Below are 6000 nucleotides of genomic sequence, written 5' to 3'. Positions count from 1 at the left end.
GCGGCCTGGACCTTTCTCTACCCCCCCCTTTGTATTCTGAAATTTCAGTATATCCAGCCATTTGAGCTGCAGACTTTTTGATAACCTGGAGCACCCTATGCGTGATATTTCATACTGTGCTAATATAACTATAGAATGGCGCACTCAAATCTTACACTACTAGAGATACTTGACTATACACTATGCCGTCATTTTGCACGGCTTGAGGAGAGTCTAGTGGCGCTTGGAAAGGTACCACCACAGGGGAGACGCCGAACAGCATATTGTCAGCTGATGACAGCGCTCTGATTCCGCAGCCGGGTGGCAGCTCTGCAGATTTGGAGACCGAGGAGGCGATTACGGCTCCAGAGGGGAGAGCTGTTATGTGGCTCAACTGCACACCCATGACACTGCTGACCACAGTTCCTGATTCCCCTCAATTGCTGCACCCACCGCTGGCTATCCCAGAGGTGGCTGAGGACAGACCACAAGATGTTCATCGGAGCCTCAGCAAGCCCCTTCATATCATGGAAGGTATGCAACATCCCCAGAGGCGCAGTAAATATGAACAAACTATACTGCTACCGGACTTGCTGCAGACTGTGACGGAACTGACACTCTTTAGCCTACAGTCTATTTTACAAGTCCATGTAGAAGTTTTTTTTTGCACGGAGAAGCTGTTTTATATTCCATGGGTACTTACCACTTTCTGCCATGGCTTTGTTATGGCCATCTTTACATGGGACACCGCAAGTAGGAATAACCTCCAAATCAAAATAGGCATCGGATAGTGACTCAGAGGAATCACATAATGGCTCACATCTATGTCATGCACATATTTCATTAGTTATGGAGTGAGCGATTTTACTGCTTCAACTAACACTGCACTTTAGATATTAGAAAGAATGTTACTATCCAAGTATATCTATCTGTTCTATATGAGGGTTTTTTTAGCCCTGAGAAGCTGAGCAGCAATATGATATATAGGTTTAGAGAGTTGAGTGCTATCTGTAAATATGTTTACCTAATGTATATAACACAGAAATAGAATATTTCCCAACTTACTTTATAGAATACAGGCTTTGCAATGTATATGTTTTGTTTTGTTATTTTCTCCATGTGAGGTCTCTTCTATGTGTACTCAAGTATATGCCCATAGTGACTTAAGTATTCTTTGATTAACATATATATCCCTATACTGAGGAAAGTTCCCTTGCTTTATTTTTACTACTGCACTGCTATAAGTATAGTTATAAAGAATCGTATATGGCCATGTTCTCACATTAACCCTTTGGAATATGTATTATCTTATATGTTTTGCTGAGAATATCTACAGATCTACAACTATTTGATAAAGGGTTGAATTGTGTGTTTTCCCTTTATTAACTTCAGCTGTTACTCTCCTATATCTTCACAGGTATGGTAATCGTTCCTAGGCTTTTTCCATATGGTGCTCTTTATATGATTAATAGTATATGTCTATAAACACCCTGATTGAATGTACATTTCTAGTTCCAGTGTTCAAAGCAAACTAAGAAAAGCGAGATTCATAATTTGAGGTCCAAAAGTGGCCTCCTTATGTTCATGAACGCCTTCTGTAGCTGCATAATTTCTGTCTGAGCTGTGAGGCCCAAGAGTGACCTCGGTGATCACTGGGAAGGTGTATAGTCTATCTGGCACATATAATGTTCATTATTGCCGCTTTGATCTGTCAGCTTAACAAACTTATGTATGTAACATGTTTCTATATTTTCTACTTGATGTTTATTTTTTTTGGTTTTTTTTTATTCTTTTTTGAGAATATCTGTTTGGAAGATAATTATCTGTACAGAGTTTGTTGACATAAAATGTATTGTGCCTTACATTGAATCTCAATAAAAACATTTAAAAACAAAAAAAAAAAAACAAAAAAAAAAACTATATGTCTAATTTGAAAGTGGCGTCTTGGAACATTGGAGGCATTTCTACCCCCATAAAAAGAAATCGATTCTTACCCAGTTAAGAAGAATGAATACAGACATAGCTTTCCTCCAGGAAACACATCTTAACCTGGAGGAAGCTTCAAAGCTTAAAACATCCTGGGTTCAGGAGGTGGTTGCCTCGCCGGGGCATGGGAGGAAGAGAGGGGTGGTTGTTTTAATAGGAAAAAAAATTAATGCAGAAGTATTATATGCCGGAACAGATCCAGAGGGGAGATCAGTGATTTTAAAAATTAAATCTGGTAATTGTATTTTTACGCTTTGCAATGTGTATGCACCTAACACTTGATCCAGAATTTTGGAATCAGTTACAAACTAAAATCTTCTCGATATTGGAGGGTAATTTAATTCTTGGAGGAGACTTCAATATGGCCCCACAGTGCCCCCTTGATAGATTAAGACAAAATGCAAAGCAGAAAAAACACAAAAAGGATAACCTGGAAACTAAATTACTTACTATAATCATGCAGAACCTAGGTATTAAAGATATATGGAGAATGCAAAATCCGGATGGTAGAGACTTTACATGTCTCTCCAAAGCCCATAAAAAGCTATCAAGAATTGATCTCTTCTTGATAGACGAAAGACTTTGTACATCTGAGGTAAAAGCAAAAATACTTCCTATTTCCTTGTCTGACCATGGACCAATTACCTTAGATTTCCAGGTTAAACATTCTAAGTCCAAATCTATCAGGTTTTTCTTTCCCTCTTTTTTAGCATCAGATTTGAAATTTAAGAACTGGCTTAGAGTCAAGTTTAATGACTATGACGAGTGCAATTCAGAATACAGGGATTGCCCCACTACATTTTGGGAGGCGGCTAAGGCGGTATTAAGAGGCGAAATTATCGCTTATACTGCTATGTTAAATAAAAAACTACAACGGAGGGAAAAAGAACTCACGAATGCAGTAACAAATGCATATAATCGACTCCTCCTCGATCAGAATTCGGCTAATTGGGCTAAATACACTAGAGTTAAAAGCAATAAAGACGCTTTTCCGCTATTCCGAGAAACCCAGAAAGATTTAAAATTACAGTCAAAATTATACAGATTTGGAAACAAATCAGGGAAATTGTTAGCTAAGCTGGTTAAAAGCGAAAAAAAAACTTCGCTGATTGAGAAGCTAGCGTCAGGGGGGAAACATGTTCTCAATTATGAGGAAATAGCGGAGGAAATGGTAAAATATTATCAAAATATTTATGCCCCCAGAAACTCAGACCTAGCCCAGGCGGAGGACTTTTGGAGTAAAATCTCTTTCCCCAAGATATCTGAGGAATCAAATGAGATTCTTAACGCCCCAATTGCAGAAGAAGAAATTAAGAAAGTTATTTCTGATTTAGCCCTGAACAAAGCCCCTGGACCAGATGGGCTACCCAATGAATTCTATAAAATTCTATCCCTTGAGATTTCACCACATCTCTGCAAATTATACAATCATATGTACATAGACGGAGGGACAGTGGCAAAATCTTTCTCTGCTTCTTTTACAACTTTAATTCTTAAAACTGGGAAGAACTCATCCCAGAAAGATTCATATAGGCTGAATGCCTTATTAAACTCTGACTATAAGAGCTTCACCTCTATCCTTGCTCAGAGGCTGCAAAAAATTCTCATTAATATCATTCATAAAGACCAAGCTGCATTCTTAAATGCTCGAAACTCCTCAGCAAAAATTAGAGAGGTCTTGGTAGTGTCAGAATTTTTTTCAATGCAGGGGTGTTGGGGGGGGGGGGGGGGGAGAGGTTGCCCCTGATCTAGCTGTGATCTCAATCGATGCGGAGAAGGCATTAGATTCAGTTCAACACGATCACCTCTTCTCTTCACTAGAGAAGTTTGGCTTTAATGGCTGCTTTCTTAGCTTCATCAAAAACTTATATGATCAACCCTATACGAAATTAATTGTAAATAATATAGTTTCCATGCAAATCACACTGGGTAGGGGAACCCGCCAGGGCTGTCCCCTTTCCCCCCTCCTCTTCAATCTCTGCATTGAACCATTAGCAACCACGATCAGACAACAATTGGAAGGTATTAAAATAGGTAATTATGAATTAACATTAGCCCTCTATGCAGATGACATACTTATTTACTTATCAGACACTAAGACTAATATACCCAAGCTGATACAAATTATCACTCAATTTGGCTCATTCTCGGGCTATAAGGTTAACACCACAAAATCAGAACTACAATGGCTCAGGAGAAATAATAACTCTTTTAGTAACATTCCCTTTCACTTGGTCAAAAACTCATTCAAATATCTTGGCATCAATATACCAAGTAACCCTAAAGACTTGTATAATCTTAATATTCCCCCAGTTTTATTAAACTTCAGAGAAAAGCTTAGAAGTTGGGAAAATTTGCCACTCTCTATCTCCGGACGAATAGCGCTATTTAAGATGGTTGTCTTCCCTAAATTGCTGTATGTCTTACAGAATACAGCAATATTGCTTCCAGAAAGGGATGTTCGGGCAATAAATAGCATGCTCATAAGATTCATTTGGCAGAGCAAAAGACCTAGGATTTCTCTGAATAAACTATCTTCTTCTGAAACTTATGGAGGCTTTGCTCTGCCAGATGTAAGGCTATATAATCTTGTTTTTTTAGCACGAACGGCAGCTGATTGGATCTTCTCTAAGGACTACGTGGTGAATAATGAACTTGAAGATAGAATCTGTGACCCATATCTACCAAGGGCTCTGATACACTGTGAACCAAAAGAATGGCCAACCAGCATCAGAGCACTAAAAATGTTTCTCAATCCACTGAAGGCCTGGTGGAAGATAGGAAATCTTTTAGAAATAAATTGTCGGGTCTCGCAATATCTGCCACTAATGGGCAATCCTAAATTTCAGGCAGGTCTGGATTCACGGGCTATTAAAGATTGGAGCTTAGTAGGACTGGATAGGGTGGTTGATTTTGTGGACCAAGAGAAAAAGTGTATAAAAACATTTGAGGAACTCAAAAATGAGTATAACCTCTCTAACAAACAGTTTTTTGCGTATCTGCAGACAAGGCATTATACAGCAGATTTAATGAGGACAGCTAAGTGGTACTGGGATTTAGGCAACTTAGAGGGTTGGCTTACTCTAGTAAAAAAAGGACTGATGTCCATCACCCCATGCTACCACCTGCTGGGAGTTAGCAAAGAGAAGTATCTCCTTGAAAAAGCGGCTCACGATTGGAACTCAATGCTGTTACAAGATAATATTGAAAGTAAATTCCTACAAACCTCTATGCACAAAGTATCTCAGGCCACGCTCTCAGCTACTTGGATGGAGGCTTTTTTTTTTTTTTTTTGTTTTGGCTTCTTTTTCATGAAGTGGAAAGCCCTCGGCTTATCAGAGGTGGGGTGGATAAAATTAGAAGGTAGTTTAGTGAAGAAATAGATGTATCAGTACAGTTCATGATGTATAATTAATAGTTCAATCTTTGGAGTCATTAACAAGACACTTAAGCATTGGAATGGAAGGTGTCCTTGGTTACTCTAAAGTAATAATTTTTTTTCAATTTTATTTTATTAGGATCCAACCTAGAAATTATAAATTTAGTTGGAACCAGTAACATTAATGATTGTGGATTTAACAATGTTTATGTTTAAATTATGAACTGTATGCTGGAAAAAAACTTTTTAAATGTAATATATTGAAAACTAATAATAAAAAAGAAATTAAAAAAAAAAAAAGTGACAAAAAGTGTAAAGTTTTAGTGTCTATAAAACACTGGGAGCTGCCATGTTGTAACTTGTGTTACTTTCTCTACTGTGGCCAATTAGGGACCGTTATAAATAGGTCACTAGAGTGTGCAGCCAATGGTTGTGCTGGATTTAACAGTGTTCTGCACTTCCATTTCTAACAGGAACTGAAAAGCTCACATTTTCAGAATGGAATTACAGGCAAAGAGGACAAAATAAATAATGAAAGTATATTGCAGAGCTGTTTTATATATACAATTCATCATTTTATATTACCATCTCAAAGTGTTTAATGTCCCTTTAAAGGGGTGGTAAGGTCAGAAATTTTATCATCCTTAAATAAAAAT

Source organism: Bombina bombina, chromosome 6 (assembly GCF_027579735.1).
Source record: "Bombina bombina isolate aBomBom1 chromosome 6, aBomBom1.pri, whole genome shotgun sequence".
NCBI lineage: Eukaryota > Metazoa > Chordata > Amphibia > Anura > Bombinatoridae > Bombina > Bombina bombina.
The sequence above is the reverse complement of the archived record's forward strand: the minus strand, read 5'-3'. Positions refer to the sequence as shown.